The sequence below is a fragment of the Ischnura elegans genome, chromosome 5 (genome assembly GCF_921293095.1).
Source record: "Ischnura elegans chromosome 5, ioIscEleg1.1, whole genome shotgun sequence".
In the NCBI taxonomy this organism is placed as follows: Eukaryota; Metazoa; Arthropoda; class Insecta; order Odonata; family Coenagrionidae; genus Ischnura; species Ischnura elegans.
In genome coordinates this window covers 28317738-28325767 of record NC_060250.1, presented here as the reverse complement: position 1 = coordinate 28325767, position 8030 = coordinate 28317738, and positions in this window count along the sequence as shown.

Sequence of the window (8030 nt, the reverse complement as noted above, 5' to 3'; positions counted from 1 at the left end):
GTTGACATAATTCAGTAACTAAGGAGTTGCGAGCCCAAGTTTATGGACAAAAAATGAATAAAATGTCTCCCTAACCATATTCTGAAGTATTGCAGATACCTTCTGAAACACCCTGTATATTAAAATAACTCAATGATGAAGAGTTTTTCTCACTTTAATATTTTTCGGGATTTCACAAAATGAACTTCCGCCGGAAGGTTCACGCAGATGTGTTCAATATCGAGAACATGCTCCAGCCAACATAAGTTTCGATCAGACCACACGGCAGCGTGATGCGGAAGGAAGGTGGTGATATATGATGGGGGTGTTCTGTGCCTTGAGAAAAACCTTAAACCACCTCCTTTTGGCTTCTTTCCACAACCTACCCCCTCCTCCCGCCCCAGCCCGTAATCCTCACCCCAGCGTCCGAAATCCGAGACTCGGAATCGTGTTGGCAACTGAAGAAACTCCTCCCTCAACTTTCGGAAACGTTCAAGTGCCTTCTTTCGAGAATAAGATACTGATTCGTGCTCATCTTACCATCCGGGCGACCCTAACACGTCACCCTCAATGGAAGAGAGACTCCACCACGGCCCAATGAGGACCACGGAAGATCTGAGTTTCTCGATAGAAAAAAATAATGTAAGCAGTCGCAATATCACACTCCGTGTGGAGGACTTCTTAAGCAGTCATGCCACCTCCCAGCCCATGGCGAACACGGAGACGTCTTTCGCAGCTAAGTATCATCATCATCACTGGTCAACAATCCTAGGATTGGCTTGACGCAGCTCTCCACTCAGTTCTCCTATCAGCTAATCTTTTCACGCCCACGTATTTCTCCTCTTTCACATCCTTCGTTAATAGTTCCATTTATTTTGTTCGAGGTCTTCCTTTTCCGTTCTTGCCTTCCACCTGTCCTTCGACGATTGTCTTCATCAGGCCATCATGTCTCAAGATGTGACCTATAAGGTTGTTCCGTCTTCTTATTAAGGTTTTCATGGGGCTTCTATTCTCTCCTACTCTTCTTAGGACTTCCTCGTTGCTAACTCGGGCGATCCATTTGATCATCATTCTTCTGTAGCACCACATTTCGAAGGCCTCTATCCTTGCTTTCTCCGCTGCGGACATTGTCCATGCCTCATTTCCGTATGGGAGCATACTCCAAATGTAGGTTATATAGCGTAGATTAAGCGTAAAGAAAAGCAATATTTAAATTTCTACGCTTGCCTTCAAGATTGAATCGTCGAAATCTAAGATTACTAGATGGATCTGAAGGATCTCCAAGGCTGACTACTCCGATATCATTAGTTTTAATGTCTTATATTACGATTGGTAATTTTATTCCCATTGGATTTGATTTTCCCGACAAAGAAGTATCAGTATTTTAATTAAATATATTTCTGATTAGTTTATTGGCCAATCATATACATTCCCCAAAATAATTCTGAAGTTGAGGTTTCGTTGGTGTACTCAGCTTTTGGTTACTGCGCAGCTTCCTTTGATTACGCTTTTGTGTAACTACTAGGGCTGTTTTTTTTAACCTGCGATGGGACATGAACAGAAGACGAAATGATTGATTAAAAATTATGTCAAAGGTAAATATTGAGCATATTTGTGGTGTTCTTTCGACATAATCGCCTCGGCGATTGAGGAATCGATCGTGCCTGCGGACACGCTTGACTATACCTTCTTCATAGGATGGTGCAGCCAATGACTTCGAATGTGTGTTGCCTTTGCCCTGAAGCTCATCGGCCGTTTGAAAACGCTTCCCTTCTAGCCACATATTCATGGGCGTACCTAGCGAAGGGCAGGGGGGGCACCTGCCCTCCCCCTCCCCCCCCACCCTCCTGTAGAAGCAAAAATCGTAAAAGTCTTTAAGCAAAATCAGTACTGAATTGCAACGAAATCATTCAACTAATTTTCTTTAGGCCCACGAAAAATGCAATGTATTAATATAAGATATGTAACAAAAATAAAACTATTTTTTCAAGGAAATAATCTCATAAACTAATGCCACAACATGCCCCCCCCCCCCCCTAGTTATGATCCTGGGTACGCCCTTGCACATATTTATTTCAACGTAAAGATGAGCGAAGCGAAGACGGCGCTTTGTCGGCATTGTACGGCGGGTTATCGAAAACGTCCCATTGAAATTGCACAAGGAGCAGTTGGGCTGCATCAGCGCTGAGATGACGGGCGTTGTCATGGATCAGAACACTTCCAGAGTGTTCATGTCTCTTCTTTTGTTTTGAATTGGAATAGATGTAATGTATCAAGCTGAGCAGTTGCATTTAAGTTAAAATTCTCTTTAATCGGCATAAAGGTCAAGAAAATGCAATGCTGAAGCCATTCGACGAGTTTTCTGGCTGTCGCTCGGCAGTGCACACTTGGCGGGAGAATCAATTGAGGTCGTGTAGTTTGCGAATATCCTAAAACTAACAACTTACGGTCAGAAATGACTTGAGCGTGTGGTGAAAAGGACGCGAAGTTGCCTAATCAGCGCAGTTTCAACCATTCGCTTGCATGGTGTTTTTGCTGAGCTATCGGAGGGTGAAAAAAAAACTGCCCTCGTACTTTGGAACAGAAGATGCATGAAAAGGAAACAAAATAAGGCATTTCGTTAATATACCATGACGTTGTATAATCTTAGGTTTTCCCGGCGTATCAGGTGCAGAGAAGTTTCTCGGGTTTTCCACCGGTTGATGTTGTCCATGTCTTCCGACGTTTCGAGCAGCGACTTGCTGATCATCCTCAGGGGATCCGATATTACCACGTTACCGTTATTATCACGTTATTCATTATCTCCGAATAGAGATCTACATCAGAAGTATAGTGAAAAAATGAACATCAAAATGAAGTCAGAGATGTCAGTGACGTCGAACAATTTCAACACCTATGGGCTTTAAGTAAACATTTCACTATTTTTGCATGCTTTGAATGGGATAGATACCATTCCCTTGTCATAAGAGGAAAAAGAAGTTCTATGTTCTTCTTGGGAGAAAAAATAAGTCAACCCATTGCGGCTAAATATTTTCTCGCATGTATTTCGTGACAGGCTTTAGTAGGCTTATACATATCTTTTATCACTGAAAAACTTTGACTTGAATTTTAACAGAAACGTATTCGTTCAATACAGAATTATGAAAATGATACCTGGCGCTCTAAATTCAGGCCATCGTTTCTGCCTGACCCGGTTACATAAAACGGTTCCGAGACGATATTTTCCATGTCATTCGAAAGGTCTGTTCTAAGTTGCAATCGAAAAATTAGTCATAGCTATGTAGGTCCATCAACGACAATATTTTTCACGATTATCCTATACATCAGTGGAGTAACTAGGATTGTGGTTTGTGCAAGTTCAGCAAGTCGCTGTGGGGGGATTAGTGGGCCAGGGGGTCGACCCCCCAGGCAACGTGGGGTCCGGGAACATTTTTGAAAAATGACATGCCTGGAAATACATTTTACATCATTTTGGCACTTAAAATTTGTGTTTCATTAAAAGGTTACATTAAAAATTTATTTTATTCCAGACCTAGGTTATAAATATTATTTTTTTTCTCTGAGACTTTGGGGGGGATCTATCTCCCTTATCCCCCCATAGTTACGCAAATGCTATCCATTGATCATTAATTTCTAAAAATTCGGATTCCCGATAAACAATTTACCGTATAATTTTATGCGCCAACTTCCACTCCACATGTCCCCATGTGTGTTCTATTTTCCTGTAATTTTATGCGCAATTTCACCCCCCACCCACTATCCCTGAGCCACTCCCCACAATCGGGCTGGCACAAACGCAGGCGTCGCGAGCTAAGGAGGCATCGGTGAGGGGTGTGGGGTAGGAGACCTATTTCACAAGCCCAGCGTCCTCCCCAGCGGAGTATAGATAATAAAACACGCTTCATTCGGCAGCCTCCCCTTCCTTGTTGATGGCCCTTTCGAAAAACGCAAAGCGTAGCAGTATCCTACCACGTGCGGGCCCAGCGCTAATCCCGATACGACAAATTGCAGCGACAAGCATCTGTTTTGCTGGTCGTATGGAACAGCAGTTTTCCAAGAAAAACCACATGCATCGTTCATTCCGTTCCACGTATATAAACACGGAAATATTATAACAATTTATCCTCTTATTCTTGCCCTGGGGCTCGGATTTACAAAATAAGTATTAAAAACAATGATGTAAGATCTTAGATTTTCCCGGCGTATCAAGTGCTATAAGGATTCTCGGGTTTTCCACCGGATAATTGGCAGCGTATCTCTCGACGTTTCGAAGAATTACTTGCTCTTCATCCGCAGGAGATCACTCAGGAGACCCCCTATGAATGAAGAGCAACTGTAATATAGTAATTTCAACCGCGATGAATAATTTTTCTTGACCTGAATCCTTCATATTTTTGCAAGATTCTCCAGCCAATCCTAGCTCAATTCTTAAGAAACTTCTCAATTTTTTATTCATCACAAGAAATAACGCTCTAATGCACCATTCATTGGTATTTGTAGTGCATTTTTTTGATTTTCAAACTTATAACATAAAATGTATGCTTTGCTATAATTCCCATTACCTCACCTTTCAATTATTTCACCTGTGAAAACACTTGTTCTGATTATGTTGTTAGAGTTGAATAAGTTACTTTTATAAAAGCAGATTTCAATGCATATTTAATTGGAATTACTCAAAAATCGTGTTAATTTTACAATAAGAACACTCATTAGCATATTTTTTTGGAAAATATAGCACTTAAGATCGAGAAGGTGATAAAACTGGAATCCATCGGACACAATGCCGGCGATGGATATTTAGAAGAATAAGAAGTTATGGTCAAGTTCATCAACAAATTTTAAACCATCCAAGTAACATATAAAATCGTTTCAGGCTTGATTTTATGGAATATTCTTATATCCATGATAAAAACACAAATGATAATTTCCACACTATTTAATTTTACACTTAACGACCGACCATGGTTTCGACACTTTGTGTCATTATCAAGGTAATCCAACCAACACTCTCTCGGTATTTATACCGGGGCCAAGGTAGGAGGTTGGGGCATATAGTGGGGGCATTTCCATATGCCCCCACCTCCTACCTTTGCCTGGGTATAAATACCGAGAGAGCGTTGGTTGGATTACCTTGAAAATGACACTAAGTGTCGAAACCATGGTCGATCGTTAAGTGTTAAGTAAAATAGTGTGGAAATTACCATTTGTGTTTTTATCATGGATACCATCCAAGTAACTTAAATCATAATAGTTGATAAAAGTTAAGATTCGTCAGTTAATCCCATCATATTTAACTCATTCGTACATAGGTCGCTGTTGGTGGTGCATGGTGTTTGGAGGAGGCGAACGACAGCTTAGGTCATTTGCGCCATGAGGGAAGGGTAGGTTAGGAAGGGTAGAGATAAACCCGACGTCGGCATTAGCCTGCTTTTAACGAATGGCGCCATGGATACCACAGCTTAGCGTCCCATCCGACGGACGGAGAATTGCGCTTGAAATGTCCTCCACACAACATTCAAACATGGCAGCCTCTGAAAATTCTTTGCCGCCGCCAGGATTTGAACCCGATCCCACTGGGTAGGAAGTCAACACTCTAGCCACAACGCCAACCCGATCCCCGATAGGTCACTGTTTGTGGAAATTTTAGGAAGTAAATACGTTGGAATGTGCTAAATGACTTAGTACAACCTTGAAATACTAAATTATAAAAGGGCAAGATTATAGTAATCCTCAGTTGGAAGATTTATTGAGGAAAACTCTAAAAGCGTGAAAAAGTCACTTTTTTCACGGACATTGAATCATCGTGTATTCGGGCCCAGGATTTGGCCGCGTGAGTTTACAGGTTTTCCATAACATTATCGCCAGTAAAGCAGTAAAGAATAAAGTATTTGAAACTGGAGCAAGAGAAGCACTTGTCTGATGAACGTTTAAACTCTTCATAAATTAAATATTCATGTTTTTGTCTTACTGAGTTAGTGCAAAAAAACTAGAGGTGTATTTTTATGGCGGAAAATCTCGTAAAAGAGAGAGATTCCTTGCAGAATTTCTAGCTCATTTTATACTCCCTGCGAGACTTCGTAGCGTAAATCGTATACTTTTTCATAACTCCCGGTACTAACAACTTTTATGGCAGTGTAGCATTCCAGGAAGCTAAGTACATTTTTTACTGCTGGAATCATCATTTAGCCAGCACCACAGCCGCCTCGTTGATCGGAACGTTTTTTTATATTATTTCTAGCGCCCTAAAAATGCGGACGTAACAGATTCAATGATCAATCAAAAGCTTGAACATATGTACATACAATTAATTATCAGTGTATAAACACATCGATGGCTATATTTTATAGATAATTTCATTACATCTTTAAATTAAAGTTATACTTTAGCTTCTCTCGCTCGTCATTGACGAATTGGTAACCTTGTGGGCGTATATTAACAAAGAAAATATGAATTACTCAACACTAAATTATCAAGTATGCACTGTGGGTCATCGCTCGGTAGGCATTAGACCTTACTCTTAAAGAATGTCCGGTTTGGTTGAAGAGCCGAGCGAGACGATTCGGTAGATTTGAAGATGTACGGGGATGTCTTTAATAAAATCGAGATAGGTATGGGCTGTTGATGACTTACCCGTACAGCCTCATTTTGAGGCAAATAGTGCATCGCCGCGGGATGCCTCAAATCTGTTATGAGGATCATGTGTAGATATATGTGAGGCAGAAATAGGTCATCCTACCTCAAATCAACAAACGTTTGTACCCCATGGTCTTAGCGTATATAGGTATATCGTAATCTCAAACTAAGTACCACCAGACCTTTTTGGAAAAAAAAACATTTGGGCACTTTAATTTGTCGCATTTTTGTCATAAAAACGTGCTTCGGATCAAGTAATTCCATATCTCTCCTCCAAATTGCCGTAGATCAATGATTTACAGCTGATTTTGTGAGGCATAGGTGTGCTATATATTGCTAAAATGCCTTTCCTTATTGATATATTTAAATATTTGGCAAAAATGCGAAACAATTAAAATTCTCATGGGCCGCATCTGTCAGTTTTTTTATTTTAAATTAAGATAAAATGGCGGGATGGAGGAGATTATTTGTCATAACGTATTTTATCTTCCCTTTCCATCCACCGATTTCCATTGATGAATTGCTTTTCTTTCGGGTCTCAGTGGACGATTCCATTTCGGCCAATGCAAGTTTGTCATCTCCGAGCTTCTAATTGCTTATCCCTTAACGTTGATAATTCAGGGATTGACGTAAAGAGATGACTCAATGTTTGCATCGCCCAAAGACAAACACTTGACCCTAAGTATCGGATTAACGGGTAACTGATGTCCCGCCAAACAATTTGGCGGAGAGCAAATGGGGTGATTAGCAAACCTGGCACAAAGGTCAAACAAAACAGGATTGGTTAGTGGATGAAGGAAGAGTTACACGCTTTCAGATTGCTTCACAGAAACGGCCAGGGGCTCTGGTCGAATTCTAATTATACTGTTGGACGAAATCTTCAAAATCAATCGAAATGTGACCAAAAATATTACTTAAAACTTAAATTGGTATCTAACAGACTAATTTTAAATCATAAGATATATTATGTCACATTATTCTATTAATAATACGATCACTCATTACTTCAACCAGAAGATGAGCAATCAAAGGATAGATGAGGGTAGAGGATACCTCATAATAAGCCACAGTTGTGTGATTATCAAAACTTAGGATAGGAGGGGCAAGATAATTTGATTCCCCGAGCCACAGAATCCACAGCAAAATGACAAATGGTCTTCCGTTGGACAGCTTAGTAACTAATTGTAAGTTATTTATAACGCATGCTTACCGGATAGTATGGCCGGTATTACTTATTAATCAATGCGCACGTATGATTCTTGCACGCCCTATTATTGTGACACACGTCCGTCTGGGCTAACGTACTGTCGCAGGTAGAGGAAATGATTAGACTTATTGAGAGCTAACCCATTCCACGCAATTGCTCATGCAATCGTTATAGCACCCTCATGTAGCTGAGCGCATTTGTGGGAAATATA